Genomic DNA, 15,447 nt, shown 5'->3' with positions numbered 1-15,447 from the left:
AGTTGTGTGTGGTTTCATATGATTTTTAGGATTGTTTTCTCTATTTCTGTAAAAATGCCATTGGGATTTTGATAAAGACTGCATGGAATCTCTGGACTGCTGTGGATAGCTTTGACATTTTAACACTTCTAAGTCTCTAATCCATGAACATTGGATATCTTTTCATTATGTATGTCTTCTCTAATCTCTTTCCCCAATGTTTTGTACTTTTCATTGAACAAGTCTTTCTGCCCCCTGGTTAAGTTTATTTCTAAGTGTTTAATTTTATTGGATGCTCTTGCAAATGGGATTATTTTCTAAATTGCTTTTTGGGGTAGTTCATTGATAGTGTGTAGAAATGAAACTGATTTTTGTTTGTTGTTTTTATATTCTGTGTCTTTACTGAAGTTGTTTATTAGTTCAAATATGTGTTGCTGTGTTGCTGCTGTTGCCTTTTCTGGCATTGTTATGGTGTTTTACATAAAAGGTGCTCATTGCTAACACAGAAAAGTTTACATTTTCCTTTTCAATGTGGATGCTTTGTATAGCTGTTTCATGCCTAATTGCACTTGCTGGTGTTCCAGTACTGTGTTGGATGTGAGCAGTGAGAGTGGGTATCCTTGCCTTGTTTCTGATAAGAGAAGAAAAGTTTTCAGTTTTTCAACATTGAGTGTGATGTTCACTGTGGGCTTTTCACACATAAGCTTTCTTATGTTGAGATAATTTCTTTCTATTCCTAGTTCAGAATCTGTATCATCAGATGTGCTGAAATTTGTTAAAGGTTTTCCTGCATCTATCAAGATGACTGTGTGATTTTTATCTTTCATTCTGTTAATAGCCAATGGTCACATTGATTGCTCTTCATATGTTGAACCATCTTTGCACCCCAGAGATAAATCCCACAGGCCCTGGTGTATGGTCTTTTAATGTGCTGTTGAATTCAGTTTATTGGTATTTGTTTAGGATTCTCCATGTATGTCCATCTAGGATATTTTCTTGTGGTGTATTTGTCTGATTTTGGTATTAGAGTCATAACTAGACTCATAAAATGAGTCTGGAAGTGTGCTTAACTCTTTAGTTTCTTTTGGAAGAGTTAGAGAAGGATTGGTGTTAATTCTGTTCTAAGGAGTAGGTAGGATTCACTAGCAAAGCCATCTGGAGCTTACTTTTTCTTGTTCAGAGGCATTTGATACCTGATTTAATTTTCCTACCAGTTCTGGATCTACTCAGATTTTGTATTAATGATTACATTTAGATATGTTTTGTATGTCTTGGGATTTATCTATCTCATCAAAGTTATCCATAAGTTATGGATAACTTATGGAAAATCCATAATTTTCATAAGTCTCTTGTGATCCTTCATATTTGTGTGTCATCAGTTTTAATGTCCAATTGTACATTTCTGATTTTATTTATTTGAGTCTTCTCTTTTTTTCTTATTTGATCTAGCTAAAGTCTTACCAGTTTTGATGTTCTTTGTGGAATGCTTAACAACTTAGAGTTACTGATTTTTTTTTTTTAATTTTTTTTTCAACGTTTATTTATTTTTGGGACAGAGAGAGACAGAGCATGAATGGGGGAGGGGCAGAGAGAGAGGGAGACACAGAATCGGAAACAGGCTCCAGGCTCTGAGCCATCATCAGCCCAGAGCCCGACGCGGGGCTCGAACTCACGGACTGCGAGATCGTGACCTGGCTGAAGTCGGACGCTTAACCGACTGCGCCACCCAGGCGCCCCTAGAGTTACTGATTTTTAAAATTGCTTCTCCAGTCACTGTTTTGTTTTGGCCTTAATCTTTATTTATTGAGACCTAATTAACATGTAATGTCATATAAGTTTCAGGTGGACAGTATAATGATTTAGTGTGTATGTGTGTTTATATAATATATATAGGACATATATGTTATATATAACACATATGTAATGAAATGATCACCAAGAGGTTTAGTTAACTCTGTCACCACACATACAGTTTTTTTTTCTTCTGATGAGGAATTTAAAAATCTGCTTTCTTATAGAGTTTGAAATATACAATACAGTATTATTATTTGTAGTCACCATGTGATACATTACATACCCATGATCTACTTACTTTAAAAATTATCTTCTGCATCTGGTAACCACTAATCTGTTCTCTGTACCTGTGAGTTTGGTGTTTTTGTTTTTGTTTTTAATTCCACATATAAACGAGATCATAAGGTATTTATTTCTCTTTTCTGACTTGTTTTAGCATAATGCCTTCAAGGTCATTCATGCTGTTGCAAATAGCAAGATTTCTTTTTTGTGGCTGGATAATATACCAGTGCATATATATGCACCACTTTTTCTTTATCCATTCATCCATCAAGTGGGTACTTACATGGCTTCTATCTGCTGGCTGTTGTAAATAATGCTGCAGTGAACATGGCAGTGCAGTTATCTTTTGGGGTTAGTCTCTTTACTTCCTTTGGAGAAACACCCTGTAGTGGAGTTGCTAGATCATATGGTAGTCTTATTTTTCACTCTTTTGAGGACCCTCCATGCTGTTTTGCAAAGTGGCTGCACCAATTTACAGTCTCACACGATTGCACAAGGGCTCCCTTTTTCTTACATTCTCACCCATACTTGTTACTTGTCTTTTGATAATAGTTATTCCAACAGGCATAAGGTGATATCTTATTTTGGTTGTGGCTTGCACTTGCCTTCTGATTATTGATGCTGCGCACCTATGGCCTTCTGTATGTCTTTCTGGGAAAACACCTCTTCTGATCGTCTGCCCATTTTTTTTTTTTTTAAAGATTTAAACGTGAGACCAGAGGGGCATCTGGATGGCTCAGTCGGTTGAGCATCCAACTCTTTTTTTTTTCAATATATGAAGTTTATTGTCAAATTGGTTTCCATACAACACCCAGTGCTCATCCCAAAAGGTGCCCTCCTCAATACCCATCACCCACCCTCCCCTCCCTCCCACCCCCCATCAACCCTCAGTTTGTTCTCAGTTTTTAAGAGTCTCTTATGCTTTGGCTCTCTTCCACTCTAACCTCTTTTTTTTTTTCCTTCCCCTCCCCCATGGGTTTCTGTTAAGTATCTCAGGATCCACATAAGAGTGAAACCATATGGTATCTGTCTTTCTCTGTATGGCTTATTTCACTTAGCATCACACTCTCCAGTTCCATCCACGTTGCTACAAAGGGCCATATTTCATTCTTTCTCATTGCCACGTAGTATTCCATTGTGTATATAAACCACAGTTTCTTTATCCATTCATCAGTTGATGGACATTTAGGCTCTTTCCATAATTTGGCTATTGTTGAGAGTGCTGCTATAAACATTGCGTCTGCCCATTTTTTTAAATGTTCATTTATTTATTATTTTTGAGAGGAAGAGAGAGACGGTGCAAGAGCATGAGCGGGGCAGGGGGAGGGGGAGAGAGGGAATCCCAACAGGCTCCGTGCTGGTAGTGCAGAGCCCGTTGCGGAGCTCAAAGTTACAAACCATGAGATCATGACCTGAGCCAAGATTAAGAGTCAGATGCTTAACCAGCTTAGCCACCCAAGTGCCCCTCCTCTGCACATTTTTTAATCAGATTGTTTGGTGTTTTGCTTTTGAGTTGAATGAATTCCTTATATATTTTGAATATTAGCCCCTTCTCAGATATATGACTTGCAAATATTTTCTCCCATTTGGTAGGCTGGCTTTTCATTTTGTTTGTGGTTTCTTTTGCTGGGCAGAAGCTTTTAGTTTGATTTAGTCCCACGTGTTCATGTTTGCTTTTGGTGTCAAATCCAGAACATCATTGCCAACACCAATATCCAGGTACTTGCTGCCTGTGTTTTCTTCAGAGTGTTTATGTTGTCAGGTCTTAGGTCCAATCTTTAAACCACTTTGAGCTAATTTTGGTGTATGGGTGTAAGATAGTGGTCCAGTTTCATTCTTCTGTTTGTGGCTGTCTTGTTTTCCCAGCAGCATTTATTGAAGAGACTGTCCTTTTCCCCATGTACATTCTTGGCTCTTTTGTCATAAATTAATTGAGAAATTAAGAAATATTATGATTCCAGATCTGTTCTTCTTTCTCAAGATTGATATGACTGTTCAGAGTATTTTGTAGTTACATAAAAATTGTAGGTTTGTTAGTTCTCTTTCTCTGAACAATGGCTTTGGAATTTTTTTCAAGTTTATTTTCTCTGAGAAAGGCAGAGCATGAGTAGGGGAGGGGCAGAGAGAGAGGGAGAGAGAAAGAGAATCCCAAGCGGCTCTGAACTGCCAGTGCAGAGCCTGATGCAGGGCTTGAACCCATGAAGCTGTGAGCTGAAACCAGGAGTCAGAAGCTTAACTGAGCCACCCGGTCTGAGTGAGGCATCCATCAGTTGTGCAGCCACCAGTTGGGTCCCTGGTGTCAGAGTCCATTCCCACTGCTGTAACAGTGCCTTCCCTCCTAAGGAGAGCACACTGGGAACTAGGATTTCAACATAAGATGGGGGGTGGGGAGGTACACAGTCAGTCTATAACACCTAGCATCTTCTGAAAGCAAGCGTGTTATTTTGCTTTTTGGTTTAATGGTTGTTTAAAAATATTTTAAATATTCAGTTTTCAAATATTTGAGGTGTTTCTATCCATTGCAGTTATCATTGCTCCAGTGTTTCTATATCCGGCCAGTGGAAGCCCCACCTCATTGGCCCCTGGGTTCTTCTCATGTTTGCCCACCTGTAGTCCTTGTCCCTTCCTTGCTTTTGGTTATAGGAAGATGTTCCAAGCTCATGGTGTACACTTCCTGCCCGAGACACAGAGTGGCCATTTCTTATCTAAGGTTGTCTGGTTTTTCTTGGAGGGAAATGCTATTTAGAGTCCGTAGTGTGGGCAGCACATATGCTCATTGCTCCTGGATTTACTGTTCCCTGCCAGAGCCAGCAGATCCAACTGGAACATAGTGATTTTTAATTAGTTTCTTAATTCTGAGATAGCCCATAGATCCACATGCAATTTTTTTGGGGGGGGGGGGGGAACACGCACAAACAGGGGAGATGGGCATAGGAAGAAAGAGAGAGGATCCCAAGCAGGCTCCACAGTCAATATGGAACCTGCTGTGGCACTTGATCCCACAACCCTGGGATCATGACCTGAGCCAAAATCAAGGGCCAGGCACGTGGCTCCTGGGTGGCTCAGTCAGCTAAGTGTCTGATTTCAGCTCAGGTTATAATCTCGCAGTTCGTGAGTTTAAGCCCCATATTGGGCTCTTTGCTGACAACTCAGAGCCTGGAGCCTGCTTAGAAGTCTGTGTCTCCTCTCTCTGCCCCTCCCCCACTTGTACTATGTCTCTCTCTCTCTCTCTCTCTCTCTCAGAAAGAAATACTAAACAACAACAACAAAAAGGGTCAGACACTCAGCTGACTGAGCCAGCCAGGGTCCCCGATTCACATGCAATTTTAAGATTCTATTATTTGGGGAGTTCCTGTGTAAACTTGGCTGGGCTTCTCCCAATGGTCACACCTCGGAAAGATAAACTACGACATCGTAACCAGGATAACAGCATTCCTACAGTCAGGATCCCTTCCCATCCTCCCGGGGATCCGCCACATTTCCCTTTTATAGCTGCACCCGCTTACCCTGACCCCAGTCCGTCCTTGTACTCCTGCAGTCCACTCTTCTCTTTTCCATTCCTCTAATTTTGTCCTTTGAGGGATGTTGTAGAAATGGAATCTTAACGCTGAGTAGCCTTTCGGGATTGGCTTGTTGCACTCAGTAGTTCTGTGGAGACTGGCCCAGGGTGTGAGTGTATATCCGTGCGCGCCTCCTCATGGCTGAGCAGTGCTCTGTGCCTCGGGCGTGGCGAGGTCTGCGTCGTCACCCACTGGAGCACCCCTGGGTCTTTGTCCCCCAGCTGCTGGCTGATACAAGGAATCTTGCTACAAACGTTGACGTTCGGGCTTTGGGGTGAACACCAGCCTTCCCTTCTCTGGGAGAAATGCCCAGGGCTGCCACCGCTGGGTTGTGTGCTAGTGGCACGTTGAGTGTTTAGAAGTTCGCGAAACTTTCAGGAGTGGCTGTGACGTTTTGTGTCACATACATTAAGCTACCAGTCTGTTGGAATCTGTACAGCAGAAACTGGGCCCAAAGACAGGAATTAACCTGGGGCTTCCCCGTCCGTCCCTCACACCTCCCTTTCTCAAGGGACCAGGGAAGGTTTGGTGCAGGGAGGGGTCTGTGTGTGTCCTGAGAGGAGAAAGGAGGTGGATGTGCATGTCCAGAGAGAAACAGGGGAGATGTTTGTGTCCTGGGTGGGGGGAATGTGTGTGTCTGTGGGAGGAAGTGGGGGGTGGGGGGGGGATGTGCGTGTCCTGAGAGGAAGAGGGAGGATGTATGTGTCCTGAAAGGAGGAAGGGAGGGAGTGTGCATGTCAGGAGAAAGGTGGTGGATGTGGGTGTCCTGAGAGGAGGAAGGGGAGGATGTGTGAGGAAGAGGGGGGTGAGAGGTAGGGGGGATGTGTGTGTTCAGAGGACGAAGTGGGCCCTGTGCGTGTCATGAAGAGGCAGGGGGATGGGCATGTCCTGAGGAAGAGGGGGGTGTGTGTGGGTCCTGAGCAGGGGTGGGGGGTGGGGGTTGAAATGCATGTATGAGAGGAGGGGGGCAATGTGCATGTCTTGAGAGGAAGAGGGGGGGATATGTGTGTGCAGAGGAGGGGGAGGAATGTGCATGTCCTGAGAGGAAAAAGGGAGAATGTCCCTGTCTGAGAGGAGGAAGGAGGTGGATGTGCATGTCTTGAGAGGAAGAAGGGGGAGGTGTGTGTCCTGAGAGACAGAAAGAGGTATATTCTGGGGGAGGAAGTTAGGGTCATTTTCTGTTTGGATAGAGGAGACAAAATTGTTTGTCTTTGTGTGTTTTCCGGGCCATAAGGAGAAGGGATGGGGTGTTCCCGTGTGTGATGGGAATAGGAAGCGTGTCTGGGCATGTTTTGAGAGAAGGAACGGGCTGAGTGCTGGCAGATTTTGTATGGAAACCCTGGGCCTATCTGCTTTCCCTGGTTGTGCCTGGCCTTTGTGCCTCAGCAGTTTTGTGGTGGCCCTTGGGACAGTCAGTGGGCATCTCCTTGCTCTCTCTCTCTTTCGCGATAAAGCTCTGTGTCTTGCCTTAAGGGCCACGTGAAGCTTGATGCTGAGGACTTAGCAGGTGCCCTCTGTCCACACTCAAACCAAAGGCCTGAGGGCTTGATGTCAGGAACCTTATTCTTGGTTGAGCTCTCTTGGGACATTCCCTGTACACCTCCTGGGGCCAGTGTTGAGAGTCTGGGGATACCTGGCACCCTCATGGGCCAGAGAGAGCCTGGCACCCCACTTCTGTCCTAACCATGGCAGCAACTCCGCCCTGCACGATGGCTCCCACTGCCTGTAAAAATCAAAGCCAAAAGAAGCTGTCCATAGGAGTGTTCTGTTGCACAGTGGAACCTAGAGCCCCTGACTCAGTTTCCCCTGCTGTAAAATGAACAGGTGTGCTATGAGGGCAGCCCCTAGAGGGTGGGAGGATTAGCTGACATTCCGGACGCTTAAAAGCCCATCCCAGGTCCTATGTCTGATTTTCATAAGACTTCACGTTGAGGGGTGGGGACTGCTTCTGGTAAGGGCTCCACTGCAGTGAGCAGAAACAGAAGTTTCTTCGGATGACCACATAATTGCCAGAAAGAACAAGAGCCTGTGAGAATGGGACAATTGGAGGCTGTTCCTTCTTCTTATGAGTTTGACATCTAAGAAGTTTCCAAAATACACTCTGAAGTTATTTTCAGAGTTTGCCAAACACTTTTGGAAAGACAAGACATCGGAACCAGAGGCTATTTTAGTCACAGCTCTAAGTGACACCCATAAAAACAGGGCTCACCCTGCCCACACCAGCTCCCCAGTCCTCCAGTGAATTGGGAGCAAGGCCTTCCTACTGCCTACACTCCCGGCCCCCCTAAGCTGGGCAGGCATGGGACACTTGTCTGCTGCTTATGACATGGGGGTTTATGTGTCACATACAGGGAACAAGACTTTTCAAGTTTTCCCTGTGGGCTGAGTGATGTCTCTCTCTCAGGCCGAGAGAGGCAAGCGAGAGGACCCTCACATTTCTCTTCCGAACGTTTGGCAGGGTACGGGCCTGGCCGGCTTTCACAGTGAACGTGACGGCTTCCTTGCTGAGGTCACATGGCCCAGGCCAGCCTGCAAACAGCTGTGGAATGGCTGGAACAAAGTCTTGGTTTGTTTGGGGGAAATGTTCAAATATCTGCAAAGTGGAGAGTACAGTATGATAATGAGCCCCATGGACCATGATCAGCTCCACACTGACCAGCTAGTGGCCCATCTTGCCATCTGTTGCAGGCTGACTTGTGGCCTCTCAAAATTCGTATGCTGAAGTGCTGACCCCCAAAACTCCAGAATGTGACTTTATTTGGAGATGGGGCCTTTACTCAGGTGGTTAAGGTACCATGAGGTACCCATATGTGTGGGCCCTTAATCTAGTGTGACTGGTGTCCTTATAAGACGAGGAGATGAGTAGGAGCTCCTGGGCGGCTCAGAGCAAACTTGGCAAACTTGATTTTAGCTCAGGTCATGATCTCACAGTTCATGGGTTCGAGCCCCGTGTTGGGCTCTGTGCTGGCAGTGTGGAGCCTGCTTGGGATTCTCTCTCTCTCTTTCTCTCTCTCTGCCCCTCCCCCACTCATGTGCAGTCTCTCTCTCTCTCTCTCTCTCCCTCCCCCTCCCTCCCTCCCTCCCTCCCTCAATATAAATAAACATAAAAAAAAAAAAAGATGAGGACACAGACACACACGGAGGAATGACCACGTGAGGAAGCAGGGAGAAGACGGCCATTTGTAAGCCCAGGAGAGAGGCCTTAGGGGAAACCAGCCCTGTTCACACCTGGATCTTAGGCTTCTGGACTCCAGAACTGTGAGAAATACATGTCCGTTTGGAAGCCATCCCATCTATGGTTTTTGTTGTGGCAGCCCAAGCTGACTAACAGCATCTCTACCCTCCTGCTGGGTGTTTTTGAAGCAAATCACAAAGTTTGTGATTTTTTTCTGGCGTATGGTGTTTTTAAAGGGTTCCAGTATTCAGCAGAGCTGGTTGGGCTCATGCTAGCCTGAGAGCCCGGGCTTCACTGAAAGGGGACAGTGGGCACTGGAGGGGAGCAGCTTATCCTCTTATAAATGACATCCATCACAGCATTCATATTAAAAGTGCACAGGGTGGTGTTTACACACACACACACACACACACACACACACACGTAACATCACCGCTAAGAAAGCAGACTCCTCACTCACCTCCAGAAGTATCCTTTCTTGCCCTCTGCAATCGCCCAGCCCCTCCTTAGGCAGCTGCTGTGGTCTCCCCATCCCTGCCAGTAAGTTCACCCTGTCCTTACTCACATATGAGCGGAACCACCAGTGGCTGCTCTGTTCTGTGGAGCTCTGTCCCTCAGCCTAAGCTGAGATGTGTCCGTGTTGCCGGGCACATCAGTGCTGGCTTCTCCCCACTGCTGCCTCTGCCCCGTACCGACAGAGCCCGGTGTGTGTGCCACCTCGCCTGCAGATGAGCCGTGTTCCAGTTCTGGCTAAAGGAGAGAGAGCTGGTGTGAACGGTTGCAATCAAGTCTCTGTGCGGACTCACGCTCTTGTTTCTCTTAGGTGAGTGCCCAGGCTGGACCGGCTGGGTCACATGGTGAACAACTCTTTCAGAGGCTGCAGATTGTGTCCCGAATACTCACACCTTTCTGCACTGCCACGTGCAGTGTGACAGTCCCACCTCCTCTATCCTACCCAAACTCGGTGTGGTTAGTATTCTGCCGTGATGTATCGTGGTGTCTCATTGGGTTTTAATCTGCATTTCCGTGATGAGTACTGATTGAGAAACTTCTCCTGTGCTTGTTTGCCATTTGTATCTTTTCTTGGGTGAAGTATCACTTCAAATCCTTTGCTCACTTCAAAAAATTGGTTTATGTTCCAGTTACTGCATTTTTAGAATTCTTTATGTCTGAATACAAGTTCTTTATCAGATATCAGCTGGTGGCTTGTCTTTCCGTCTTTTACTGGTATCTTTGGAGACAGGTGTTTAATTTTGATGAACTCTAATTCATCGGCTTTTAAAAAATGTATCATGCTGTATTTAATAAATCACGGTCATAATTTTTTTTTAATAGTCTGACACTTGCAGGAGGCACCTGGTTGGTTATAGTCAATCGGTTAAGCATCTGACTCTTGATTTTGGCTCAGGTCACGATCCCAGGGTTGTGGGATTGGGCCCTGCATCGGACTCTGTGCTGAGTGTGGAGCCTGCCTGAGATTCTCTCTCTTTCTCTCTCTCTCTCTCTCTCTCTCTCTCTCTCTCTCTGTCTCTGTCTCTGTCTCTGCCTCTCTCTCCTGCACCCCCCTCTCTGTCTAAAATTGAAAAAATAATAAAGTCTGATACTTTCAGGTTGTATATTTGGGATTATGGTCCATTATGACTTGACTTTTGTATTTGGCAAGTATGGATCAAAGTTTATTTTTTTACACATAGATACCCAACTGACCCAGCACCATTTATTGAAACATTTATCCTTTCTTCATTGAATTGCCTTTGTGATTTATGTCATACATGTGTAGCTTTGTTTCTTAATTCCTTATTTTGCTCCATTGATTGACTAACCTGTCTTGATCCCATTTAGCACACAATCGTGATCATTGTAACTTCACAATACATTTTAAAGTCAGGTGGTGTTAATCATCCAGTTGTCCTCCACTTCAGAGTTGCTTTAGCTGTTGTGGGTCCTTTGCATTCCTCCATGAATTTTAGAATCAGCTTGTTAATTTCTGCATAAAACTCTGCTGGGAGTTTGGCTGCGATTGCACTGAATCTGTAGATCAGTTTGGAGAATGAATATTTCAACAACACTGAGTCTTCCAACCATGAACTCAGCAGAGTTTAATTTCTTTTAGGTTAATGTTATATAGGGCTTTTACATCTTTTGTCAGGTTTATCCCTAAATATTTCATAGTTTTTGGTATTATTATAACTGCTAATGTAATATTAATTTTTTGAACATTTTAAATTTTATTTTTGAGAGACTGAAAGAGACAGAGTGCGAGCAGGAGAGGGTCAGAGAGAGAGAGAGAGAGGAGACCCAAAATCCAAAGCAGGTTCCAGGCTTTGAGCTGTCAGCACAGAGCCTGATGCAGGGCTCGAACTCATAAATGGGAGATCATGACCTGAGCCAAAGTCAGACGCTCAACTGACTGAACCAACCAGGCGCCCCTGTAATATTGATTTTTGAAAGCTGAACCATCCATGTATTACTGGGACACATCCCACTCAGTCATGAAGTATAATCTTTTTCATATAGTGCTGCATTCAGTTGCTAATATTTGTAGATTTTTTTTGTATCTTGGCTCATAAGGGATATTGACTCTAGGTTTTGTGCAATTTTAATATGTCTTTTTCATAGAATGAGAGTAGCAGAATTATCTGGAAGAATTTGTATAGAATTAGCATTATTTCTCCCTTAAATATCTAGAGGAATTCACCAGTAAAACCATCTGCGCCTGGCGTTGTTGTTGTTTATTGTTTTTTTTTTCTTTTTTTTTTTTTTGTTTTTGTTTATGGAAAGGTTTTTAACCACCAGCTGAATTTATTTAATAGATTTAGGGCTATTCAACTTATCTATTTCTTCTTAAGTAAGCTTTGGTGATATGTGTCTTTTAAGTATTTTGTCCATTTCACGTAAGTTGTCAAATTTATTGGTATAAAGATATTTATACTAGTCTGTTATAATCCTTTTCATATCTATAACCAGTCTTGATGTCACTTCTTATTTATGATACTGGTAATTTGTGTTTTCTTTTTTCCTGATCAGCCTAGTTAGTAGTTTTTCAGTGTAATTGAGTTTCTCACATATCAGGCTTTTGGTTACATTGATATTCTCTATTTTCCTGTTTTCTATTTTGTTGATTAAAAAAAAAATTAATGTTTATTTTTGAGAGAGAGTGTGAGCAGGAGAGGGGCAGAGAGAGAGGGAGACACAGAAAATCTGAAGCAGCTCCAGGCTCTGAGGTGTCAGCACGGAGCCCAACCATGAGATCATGACCTGAGCCAAAGTTGGATGCTTAACCAACTGAGCCACCCAGACACCCCTATTTTATTGATTTTTATTATTTACAATCTCATGCTTACTTTGGATTTAATTATGACTTTTGCTAGTTTCTAAGGTAGAAGATGAGTTGTTGATTTGCTCTTTTTTTTCTAATATACTCTTGGTGCTATCAATTTCCTTCTAAAGCCTGCTTTAGCAATACCCATCAATTCTGATATGTTGTGTTTTTATTTTCATTAAGTAAAAATTTTTTTCTGACTCTCCCTCTGATGTTTTCTTCAATCCATGGGTTATTTAGAAGTATGTTATCTCATTTCCAAATATGTGGGTATTTCCCAGAGATCTGTTCTTGATTTCTTTTTTTAAAAATTTTTATTTATTTGTTCTTGTTTTAAGTAGACTCCATGCCCAATGTGGGGTTCCAACTTACACACCCCAAGATCAGGAGTCATGCTCTACCTAACTGAGCCAGGAAGGTGCCCCCTGTTCTTGATTTCTAATTTAATTCAGTTGTAATCAGATAACATCATTTTTATAACTTGAATACTTTAGAATTTATTGTTACTCATTTTTATAGTGCAGTGTATGGCCTGTCTTGGTACATAGAGTGTGTTCTGCAGTGGTGGAGTGTTTTAGAAATGTCATTCAGACCAAGCTGGTTGAGAAGGGTGTTCATAATTAACATACAGTATTATTAATTTCAGGTATGAAATACAGTGATTTAACAATTCTATACATTATGCACTGCTGATAATGATAAGTATACTCTATCACCTTCACCTATTTCACCCATTCCCCCCTTCCTCCTCCCCTCTAATAAGGGGGGGGGGGGTCTTGTTCTCTACAGTTAAAAGTCTGTTTTTTGGTTTGTCTCTTTTTTTGTTCCTTTGTTCTGTTGCTTAAATTCCACATAAGAAGGAAATCATTTGCTATTTGTCTTTTTCTCATTTCGCTTATGCCCTCTAGATCATTATACCCTCAAGATCCATCCATATTGTTGCAAATGGCAAGATTTCATTCTTTTTTGTGGTTGAGTAATATTCCATTATATGTGTATACCACATTTTCTTTATCCATTTATCCATCATTGGAAAGTTGGGTTCCTTCCATAATTTAAATGTTGTAAATAATGCTGCAATAAATACAGGGTGCAGATATGTTTTGAATTTCTGTTTTCATATTCTTTGGGTTAATACCCAGTAGTGGAATTACTGGATCATAGGGTGATTCTATTCTTAGTTTTTTGAGGAAGCTCCATATTGTTTTCCACAGTGGCTGCACCAGTTTGCATTTCTACCGACAGTGCAGGAGGGTTGCTTTCTCTCCACATCCTCACCAACACTTGTTGTTTCTAGTGTTTTTGACTTTAGCCATTCTGACAAGTGTGAGGTGATATCGCATTGTAGTTTTGACTTGCATTTCTCTTACAATGAGTGGTGATGAATATCTTTTCATGTGTTTGCCACCTGCGTTTCTCCTTTGAAGAAATGTCTGTACCTTCTGTCAACTTTTTTTTTAAGTTTATTTATTTATTTTTGAGACAGAAAGAATGAGTGGGGTAGGGGCAGAGAGAGGGGGACAGAGGATCCAAAATGCGCTTCAAGCTGACAGCAGAGAGACCGACGTGGGGCTTGAACTCATGAAGCGTGAGATCATGACCTGAGCCGAAGTTGGACACTTAACCAACTGAGCCACTCAGGTGCCCCTTGTCTAGGGTTTTTGTGGTTTCAGGTCTCATATTTAGACCTTTCTTCCATTTTGAGTTCGTTTTGTGTATGATGTAACAAAGTGGTCTAGTTTCATTCTTTTGCATGTAGCTGCCCAGTTTTCCCAACAGCATTTGTTGAAGAGACAGTCTTTTACCCATTTCATGTTCTTGCCTCTTTTGTTGGAGAGTAAATTGAGCATATAATCTGGGCACTCTGTTCTGTTCCACTGATCAATGTGTCCATTTTTGTGCCAGTACATTACTGTTTTGAGTACTACAGCTTAGTAGTATAACGTGGAGTCTGGAATTGTGATAGCACCAATTTTGTTCTTTTTTAAGATTGCTTTGGCTGTTTTGGGTCTTTTGTGGTTCCATACAAATTTTAGGATTATACTAGCTTTGTGGGAAATACTATTGGTGTTTTATAGGGATTGCATAAATCTGTAGGTTGTTTTGGGCACTATGGACATTTTAACAATATTTGGTCTTTCAACCCGTGAGCATGGAACATCTTTCCATTTGCGTCATCTTCAGGTTCTTTCATCAATGTTTTATAGTTCTCCAGAGTTCAGGTCTTTCACCTCCTTGGCTTAGTTTATTTGTAGGTGTTTTATTCTTGTTGCTGCAGTTGTAAATGGGACTGTTTTCTAATTTCTCTTTCTGCTATTTCATTATTGTGTGGGAATGAAACAGCTTTCTGTAGATTGAGTGTTTCCTCCAACATAACGTAATTAGCTTATCAGTTCTAGTTCTTTTGGTGAAATCTTTAGGGTTTTCTGTATATAGTATCATGTCATCTTCTTCCTTAACAGTTTACATGCCTTTTATTTCTTTTTCTGTCTGATTGCTGTGGTTAGGACTTCCAGGACTATGTTGAATAAAAGTGGTGAGAGTGGACATCCATGGCCTGTTCCTGATCTTAGGGAAAATCTCTCAGTTTCCCCCCATTGAGTATGACATTAGGTGTGGGTTTTTCATATATGGCCTTTATTATCTTGTATGTTAGCTCTAAACCCACTTTGTTGAGAATTTTTTTCATTAATGGATGTTGAATTTTGTCAGATGCTTTTTCTGCATCTATTAAAATGATCATATGGTTTTTATGCTTTCTCTTGTTGATGTGGTATATCATGTCAATTGATTTGCAAATACTGAACCACTCTTGCAACCCAGGAATAAATTCCATTTGATTGTGGTGAATAATTCTTTAATGTATTCTTGGATTCAGTTTAGTATTTCTTGAGGATTTTTGTGTCTATATTGTTAAGAGATACTGTCCTTGAGGGCACCTGGGTGGCTCAGTTGGTTGGGTGTCCACCTTCAGCTCAGGTCATGATCTTGCAGTTTGTGAATTCAAGTCCTGCGTCAGGCTCTGTGCTGACAGCTCAGAGCCTGGAGCCTGCTTTCTGTGTCTCCCTCTCTCTCTCTCTGCGCCTCCCCCACTTGCTGTCTCGGTCTTTCTCAAAAATAAACATTAAAATTTTTCTTTTAAAGAGATATTGTTCTGTAGTTCTCTTTGTGGTGTCTTTATCTGGTTTTGGTATCAAGGTAATGCTTGTAGAGGCCTAATAGAATGAATTTGGAAGTTTTCCTTCCTCTTGTATTTTTTGGACTATTTTGAGAAGAATAGGGTGTTAACTCTTCTTTAAGTGTTTGGTAAAATTGACCTGTGAAGCCATCTGTTC

The sequence above is a fragment of the Prionailurus bengalensis genome, chromosome D4 (genome assembly GCF_016509475.1).
Source record: "Prionailurus bengalensis isolate Pbe53 chromosome D4, Fcat_Pben_1.1_paternal_pri, whole genome shotgun sequence".
In the NCBI taxonomy this organism is placed as follows: Eukaryota; Metazoa; Chordata; class Mammalia; order Carnivora; family Felidae; genus Prionailurus; species Prionailurus bengalensis.
The sequence above is the reverse complement of the archived record's forward strand: the minus strand, read 5'-3'. Positions refer to the sequence as shown.